This window comes from Neolamprologus multifasciatus, chromosome 4 (genome assembly GCF_963576455.1).
Source record: "Neolamprologus multifasciatus chromosome 4, fNeoMul1.2, whole genome shotgun sequence".
Classification (NCBI taxonomy): Eukaryota; Metazoa; Chordata; class Actinopteri; order Cichliformes; family Cichlidae; genus Neolamprologus; species Neolamprologus multifasciatus.
Genome location: NC_140442.1, coordinates 29,298,641 through 29,307,761, shown reverse-complemented (window position 1 = coordinate 29,307,761; position 9,121 = coordinate 29,298,641).

Below are 9,121 nucleotides of genomic sequence, written 5' to 3'. Positions count from 1 at the left end.
AATACAGAAATACAATTTCATTTTTAATGCGGCCCCACTACTCTCTTTGAGTTTGGAGTTAGGCCATATTAAATGATTCCAGAGGAAGTACTTGGATATTTTACAGCACTCATATATGAAAAGTAATATTTTCACACGTTTCGCAACATCTGAGGCTCAACATTTGAAACATTGTGTAAAAATATTATCATTGGTGAGCTGAATAAAAAAAATGTTTTTTCAAAAGTCCAACACTTTTCTAAAGGAATGGGTTTGTACAGGTGTCACATAAATACTGTAAAAATGAAGTAAAATGTAAAACATTTCCTACTGAATTTAATATAGACTAAAAAGCAGCATAAAATTAAAATACTCAAGTAAAGAATTAATGTATGTTAAGTAAATTTACTGGGTTACCCGTGTGTATACTTTCATTTTGCCCTTCCAAAGCCTCTGTCTCCAAGACAACCAACATATTGGCTAAAATATAGGTCGTTATCTGAACCTTTACGTCAGGTTGAAATGTTGCCTGTTACTGTAACAGGCAACATTTCAACCTGAAAGCTGATCAATACGCTGACACTGACAAACCTTCAGATACGTCTCCATCAGTCTGAAAAACAAAGGCCATTTGTTAAAGCAGTTATTATCACCTCTAACAGTCATGTGAAAGTGTGTGCTAGTACTGGCAGCTTTACACAGTGAGGATGTTGCACACACTGAACTTGAAGCTTTCTAACGTGTTAACATCACAAAACACATATTTTAACTCCGACCTGATCGTTTCCCCAACTTTAATCAAAATGAAGAGAAAGCGACAGTAAAGTGAACCGTAAAAGTTGACTTGAAGTCAAGGCTCCAGGTTTATACTTGGTTGTGTGCCTTCCTCCAAATGTCGACTCATCTGCCTTTTTGTGTGCTTTACACCTTTGTGTATCTTTGTCCTTACCGACACGTTTTACAGCTTGTTGATAACACCAGCAAACGAGAACAGACTTCAACCTAACTAGGTGCTTTTCCATCATAACTAGCTAACTAGTTAGAAAGCTAAACCGGTGTGTTGTAACCTCTAGCCCAATAATTAAATTAATAGGAGAAGTTGACATAAAATGTGCATGTAGATAAAAATGAGTTAATTAATTAATCAAGAAATCCAGCATAATGTTCTTGGTATGTACAGTTTACAGGAGCTGGATTAAACTGCCTGGCCTCCATTGTTTCAGACGAGGTTTCAATCATAAATTATAACTGGATAGTTTAAGGGAGATATCAACATAAATATCTCAAGATGATTAAACAAAACAAAACAGGATCAGAACAAGATGATTCATTTGGTATAAGCAATGTTTTAATGTGTCTTTTTTATTTGAATGCCAATACAAATATTAATAAAACAAATCTAATCAAATATATCTGTTCTAAGATAACAATATTTAGATTTCTTTGTAAGTAGCCTTAAAATATAATGAGAATAAGTTGCAAAAACGAGCTTCACCTCGAGCTACTGCAGTGAACACAACAGTGTAGTACATCTGCAGGTCTCTCTGGAAAATGAGATTTTTTACCTGGATAAATAAAGGACTAATAAAAAATGACACTGATTCTGACGTAACACTTAACAGTTAAAGAACTAGAGAATTAGAACGATACCGATAAAAACTATTGAATTTCTTTTCTTTTATTGGAAGATTTTTGCGATACCAATAAAGTTGGCTGAATTGAATGTGAAACATGAACCAACAAATATCAAATAATGTTGTTGAAAAGCTCTCATTAGAATGAAACTGTACTGTTTTGACAATATAGCCTTTGCCGTGCCAGCTGGAAAACGCAATAATTTGAAGGCACTGCAGACAAATACAGAAAGACAGTAAAGAGGAGGAGGAGAGAATGCATCCAACCGAGAGATGTCTTGGCATGTATCTTTCTCTTTTCTCTTCTACTGCCTCTAGGATCCGGCTTATTATACCAACAGGCTGATATGTGGAGACTTATTACACATCCCAGCCTGTGCTCCAGCTTTCATCTACAGCCAACATTCCTCCCTTCCCTGATTTCACCTCTCCGAGCACCAGGCACACCCACCATCGCTGTGTCAATGCTGTTATTTAGTCGTACAGTCTTGCTAAGTCGTCAAATTTTCTTTCTTTCTTCTTCTTCTTTTTTCTTTGTAATACAGACTCAAAGGAAAGGTAATGAGTTGCCAGGACTGGATAGAGGTGCAGTTATCCTTTAGAGTCAGTTGTGCAAGTCTGAAAAATAAAAGTTGTTTTAGTCATCTAGTTGATTTCAGTGGAAGTCTAATGAAAAATTTATCATGTAACCCAAAATTGAGCTATGCTTTATTCTGGCCACACTCTATACTATGAAGTAGATGCGAGATGAATTATAACTGATCTACTCTGCCTGCACCTTTTATTCAACAAATAACACAGACCGATAACAGCTTTCAAGCACCCACATGGATTTGCTGGCCTGAAGGAAGGTAATTTGTCATCGGTTGTCAGGGAGAGATGAGTTACTGTCCGCCAGACAGACAGAGACTCAAATGAGGCAGCTTGTGGGGACATGAGCAGGTCAGTTTACCCCTTCAGGGAGAAAGAAAATCAAGATGAGTGAGATAAACTGACACTATTTTACTACAGCACATCTTCATATCGAAATACAAAAACTGATTGCTTGTGACAGTCTGTGAGTGTTTTCAGATTCGCAATACTAATACTTCTGTTGAGGGACTAAAATCACCACTGGAATACAAAGGGTGGGGGGAACAAACACATGGTTTTCTTCCTGTGTGAGTAATCGGTTGTAGCCACTTGTGGGCAACAAGATTTCAAACCAAAAATTTCCATACACTTTCCTCATGAAGTTAATCATTCTGTTTTCCCTGGACTAACGTTACCATTCATTTGTAGTTCCAGTCGTCCGTTCACTTTCATTGTAATTGTGGTATGGTCTCCAGCAGCTGCTGTAATACTGTAAGGCTTTTGGCATTATCCAAGAGAGGTCAAACATCCCAAAGCACACCACATCATTCAACTCAATTCAATTCAATTCAATTCAATTCAATTCAATTCAATTCAATTCAATTCAATTCTTCTTCTTCTAAAATGCCCCTGATCGAGGTACATCTCTTGTTGAAATATGGCTATGTGACCAGTGTTGGGGAGTAATGGAATACATGTACCGCCGTTACGTATTTAAAATACAAAATATGAGTAACTGTATTCTGTTACAGTTACCGTTTAAAAAGGTGGTATTTAGAATACAGTTACTTTGTTGAAATAAATGGATTACACGGCGGTACTTTCCTGTTTCATATTGTGGCGGGTCAGGACTGTTTGGGTTTTGTTTGACAGCTACGTTCTGTTGTTCCAGGTGGCAGCGTTACGGTTGCCATGGTTACAGGGTGACGCTCTCTCTCTGCGTGTTTCCTGGGTGAGAGAGGCCTTTTTGTTGTTGTTGTGCTAAGCTAATAGGCAGAATGCTACAGGTATAGCTCTAAAGAATGTAGCATCATGGGCAGTGTAGTCCGTGCTGCAGGGAGAATGGACTGCCATACCCGTTATGTGTCTGTGAGCGAGGGAGGAGAAAAAGGAAAAGTACGAGCTGTCATCGAGCAGAAACGGGAGCTGGAAGCATGTAAATATAATAATAACCACTGCAGCCAAGAAGAGAGCCTGACGAGCCCAGTTGTAAGTAAGCTATTAAGACTCGACTGTACACCGTGTTCGTGTTTTCCTCTGAAACAATAAGTTCTGTTGGAGCAGCCTTTCAACGCCTCTCTCTGTCTCTGCTAGCAAAGTTGACCCAGACAACAAAGTAAAGCTAGTTTTCAGCTACGAGCCGACACAGAACCCACCGTATTAGCCAGAGGTCCCTTTACTACGGTTCGGAGCCGCGGACCTTCAGTAACAGTAATAAATTCAATTCAATTCAATTCAATTCAATTTTATTTATATAGCGCCAAATCACAACAAATATGGCCTCAAGGCGCTTCATAGATACAGAGAAAAGCCCAACAATCATATGACCCCCTATGAGCAGCACTTTGGCGACAGTGGGAAGGAAAAACTCCCTTTTAACAGGAAGAAACCTCCGGCAGAACCAGGCTCAGGGAGGGGCGGGGCCATCTGCTGCGACCGGTTGGGGTGAGAGAAGGAAGACAGGATAAAGACATGCTGTGGAAGAGAGACAGAGATTAATAACAGATACGATTCAATACAGAGAGGTCTGTTAATACATAGTGAGTGAGAAAGGTGACTGGAAAGGAAAAACTCAATGCATCATGGGAATCCCCCGGCAGCCTACATCTATTGCAGCATAACTAAGGGAGGATTCAGGGTCACCTGGTCCAGCCCTAACTATATGCTTTAGCAAAAAGGAAGGTTTTAAGCCTAATCTTAAAAGTAGAGATAGTGTCTGTCTCCTGAATCCAAACTGGAAGCTGGTTCCACAGAAGAGGGGCCTGAAAACTGAAGGCTCTCCCTCCCATTCTACTTTTAAATACTCTAGGAACAACAAGTAGGCCTGCAGAGCGGGAGCGAAGTGCTCTAATAGGGTGATATGGTACTACAAGGTCATTAAGATAAGATGGGGCCTGATTATTTAAGACCTTGTATGTGAGGAGCAGGATTTTGAATTCAATTCTGGATTTAACAGGAAGCCAATGAAGGGAAGCCAAAACAGGAGAAATATGCTCTCTCTTTCTAGTCCCTGTCAGTACTCTTGCTGCAGCATTTTGGATTAACTGAAGGCTTTTCAGTGAGTTTTTTGGACTTCCTGATAATAATGAATTGCAGTCGTCCAGCCTGGAAGTAATAAATGCATGAACTAGTTTTTCAGCGTCACTCTGAGACAGGATATTTCTAATTTTAGAGATGTTGCGCAAATGGAAGAATGCAGTCTTACATATTTGTTTAATATGTGCGTTGAAGGACATGTCCTGGTCAAAAATGACTCCAAGGTTCCTCACAGTGTTACTGGAGGCCAAGGTAATGCCATCCAGAGTAAGAATCTGGTTAGATACCATATTTCATCACAGCAATAGTACATTCATGTAGTTGTAAACAGCATGATAATATATTAAGTAATCCAAAGTATTCAGAATACGTTACTCTCATTGAGTAACGTAACGGAATACGTTACAGAATACATTTTGGGGCATGTAATCTGTAATCTGTAATGGAATACATTTTAAAAGTAACCTTCCCAACACTATATGTGACAGACAAGTTGTAGAAAAGCTAGAGGCACAGCACAAATGATGATCTTGTTTGAAATGTTGGGTTAAAACTCATGTAAAAGATGTTTACATGAGCGTAGCCCAATGTTGGAAGTATTTTTCTTTTCAAAATAAGGTTGTCAGTCACTAGGCAGTACAGTCTTCTTGCTGCTTATAGGGTCTACATCACCTTGAGGCGACTGTTGTGATGATTTGACGCAGTATAAATAAAATCACATTGAATCGAATGCTTAGATAAGAACCAAGACTAATTATGTGCTTCCTATTAAGTGTGTACAAGGACAGTGCAAAGATACAAGTGGCATGGATTGTGTTTTTATGAAGAGTGGCTTTTAAAAAAAGACTAAGCTTATTTCAGTTCAAGCACATTATTAATATATTTATATATTTAGCCACATCTCATATTTTTTCAACTGCAAAACAGATGTGCCAAAAATGTTACACAAATGCCATTGTGTGCTGCTGTTTGATGTGCTGTAGTGGCTGAGAAGTAGAAATGTAGAAACAGCTAGAACCAAGTTTAACCAACCCCATTAATTTGGTTTAAGATGACATCTTACTATCATGTCACCGTTTCAAAGAAGAAACCAGAGATTCAATGGCAGACATGGCTCAGCATATTTCTCATGCCCCCCTTTTTTCCTGCTTAAGTCATAGACTTCACCAATTTAAAAATATCCTTCTCTCCTTTAAGTTTTATTTCTTTGAGTCTTTGCAAAATTATTTGTTTTCTTAACATCCACCAGACTAATTCAGAGTTACATTTTTATTTTGAACTTTGAACGCTGCGTTACTGCGTTACTAAAACCGTGATTTTTTTTGCAAGAATGTCTCATGACAGTGATGTAACAGCTGTGTGCAGATCAACAATGGATCATATATCGAGTGCAGAGAGAGTATGAGCGTGCAGTGTTTAAAGCGTGGAAGTACTGACTTACTTTGAGTTTGATTCCATAAAAAGTGACAAAAACATTAGTGTCCGTTGTGCGTGGGAAGAAAACTTCTTTTTACAGCGAAAAAACCCCTAAACTTCCAAACAAGCACCGAGTAGCTACGACGTAATGGGAAACTCACAGAGAAACTCGCGGATTCTTCCACTGACCGCTGCACACCTGCACCAGGGTAAACCTCCGCCTGCCCCACTCCTGCTTTACAGGTGAAAATAGAGCAACAGGACCGCTAGTCTTTGACTTTATTTATTTTCTGCTGTGTTTTACTTGCATCTATTTGAAAGACTGAGTGTAAACACACAAAAAATATTTTATGTGCTGGAATGTGCAGAAAATAGGTTTAAATATTAAACTAATTTCTTCCAGTCAGAGAATGTTGCAGATAATTTAATTTTTGCTTGATGCATAAAGTTAAAAGATTAAAACTAATAAAACAAGTTTTAAAAAGAGACTTTTCCATTTGATTACATTTTGTATGATGGATTATGCAGAAAAAGTAGAATTGGGCTGAAAGATCTATCGCTTTATCACCTATTCAGGTTGTAAATCGTGTTTTTAAAAAGTAACTAAGTAACTAAGTAATTAATTAATTTTGAAAATAAGTAATCAGTAAAGTAACGGGATTACTTTTTGGGGGAAGTAATCAGTAATTAGTTACTGATTACTTTTTTCAAGTAACTTGACCAACACTGCTCAAGACTACTATGAGCTGGATCACTGAGAACCCACAAGCATTCTCCACCATTGTCCTCATTTCTACACTGTGCAAAAAAATTAAAGGAATACTTTAAAAACACATCAGATCTCAATGGAAAAATGTCTGAATATCCATACTCATACGGAGAGCGTCATGTGCTAGGAATGAAAGGGTGTCATGTTGTTTGATGGAAATAAAAATGATCAACCTACAGAGGGCTGAATTCAAAGACAAACCAGAAATCATAGTGAAAAAAAAGTGGCATTCTGGTCTGTTTTGCTGAACTTTCATTGTATCAACTTAAAATGGTACTGCTGACTGTCAGCCCCACCTGCTTCTAGATGCATTCAAACCAGTGACCTGATGGAGGCCTATTGTAGCTCCAGCAGTGCTCATCCTGTTCCTCCTTGTACAAAGGAGCAAATACCGGTCTTGCTTATTGGATGTATTCTCCTCCATGCTCTTGAGACTGTGCTGTGATGTCATATGTGATGTCACTGTCATGTGCCATCCTGGAGGAGAATGACTACCTGTGCAAACCTCTGTAGGGTCCAGGTATTTCCCTTATGCTACCAGTGGTAACAGTGATATTAGCAAAATTCAAAACTAGTCAGGAAATGATCAACTACCCAATCTCCTACTTAACTGACCAGATTAATATCCCAGGCGTTGCTTCACTCTGATTAAGGCTACGGGTGGCTGTAGCTCAGGCGGTAGAGCAGGTCATCTACTGATCGGAAGGTTGGTCCCCTAGTCTGCATGCCAAATATCCTTGGGCAAGATATTAACCCCAAATTGCTTTCCGATGCATCCATCGGAGTACGAATGTGTGTGAATGCTACTTAGGTGACGGTGCTTGTGCGAATGGGTGAATGCACAAGTTGTGTAAAGCGCTTTGAGCTCAGAAGAGTAGAAATGCGCTATATAAGAACCAGTCCATTTACCATTAAAAAGCATTCCCTTAATCTTTGCGAGCAGTGTTTAATACACTGTAATAACACGTTTTGAGTGTGATTATCTAGATATGTTTCAGCTTTTTAAAATCATTTTGCTTAAATTATTTTGTTTTTGCCAACGTATTTTGGATTTCAGCAACCATCAGAAAAAAAAAATCTGCTTAAAGGTCAATTTAGGGTCAGTTTTTACCAACTCCAAAAAAACCAAGACTTGTAGGATCACTGCACCTAGATTTTGGATGATGTTCATCATGCAACATACATTATTTAAAGGATGTTCTAATCTCCTGGGGCTTCTATAACAGGGAACATTTAAAGCTTATGTAGACGTCATATCTTGGTGGGCTGGAGTTGATTTGGCTGCAAAGAAAAGATCAACAAAGTTGGCAGGTATAGTGCTAAGCTTTTAGTTTCATCAGTTTAGGTACAATAGATGTCCAGGTTGAATTACAATTGCGATGCCATCATCGATAAGCCAATCATACAGATGTATCAAGAAAAGACATATTAGTGATTAGCGTGCTGAATGTTTGAGTCATGACTTCTTTAAAAGACTGTGAGAAAGAAAGAGCTGGAACAGGACAAGCCTTAGAATTTTCCAATAAGTAAGTGTGAACACATCTCAGTGACACACAACACAAACGTACTTGTTAACAAGAGTTCACACATAATAGAGGCGTTTAACCGCATGTGCCGGAGTTACCCAGCAAGGTGAGGTGAGGCAAGGGGTAAGGTAGACGGTGCCTGCGTATCTTTTCTGCTAAGACTGTAATTATGGCATGCCATTATGGAGTGCAGAACAAAGGCGAGCCCTGCAGCTCTGCAGCAGCCGGAGAGCTGGGGATGTACTGCCGCCTCTATTCACACTGCAGTTAATAACAATACTCCTGAATGCACTGCAGACAGCCCGGCGTCAACCCTCCCACGTGTGTCTCCTTAGGTGTGTGTGTGAATGAGAGACTGGAAAGGGGGGATGCCGTGTGTGAGACAAGGAAAGAGAGACTGTGATGGGTTTGCATGTTTGTACATTGCGTAGGTTGCACATGTATACAAGAGAGTTTGAAGAAGGGTCAAGGTTTCAAGCACACCTGCATGTATCTGCTACTGTGACCGTCCAGGTATGGTTTACCGAGCCAGGCTCACCATCGTGATAAACAGAGATAAAAATGTCCATACGAACGGAAGGATACAGCTCCTTTGTTCAGGTGTGCCAGGATGGCTGTATGTTTAGTGTGTATTTTGTTGCTGAGTGAGGTGGAATGGGTGGCCCATAGATCATTTTCACAGCAGATGT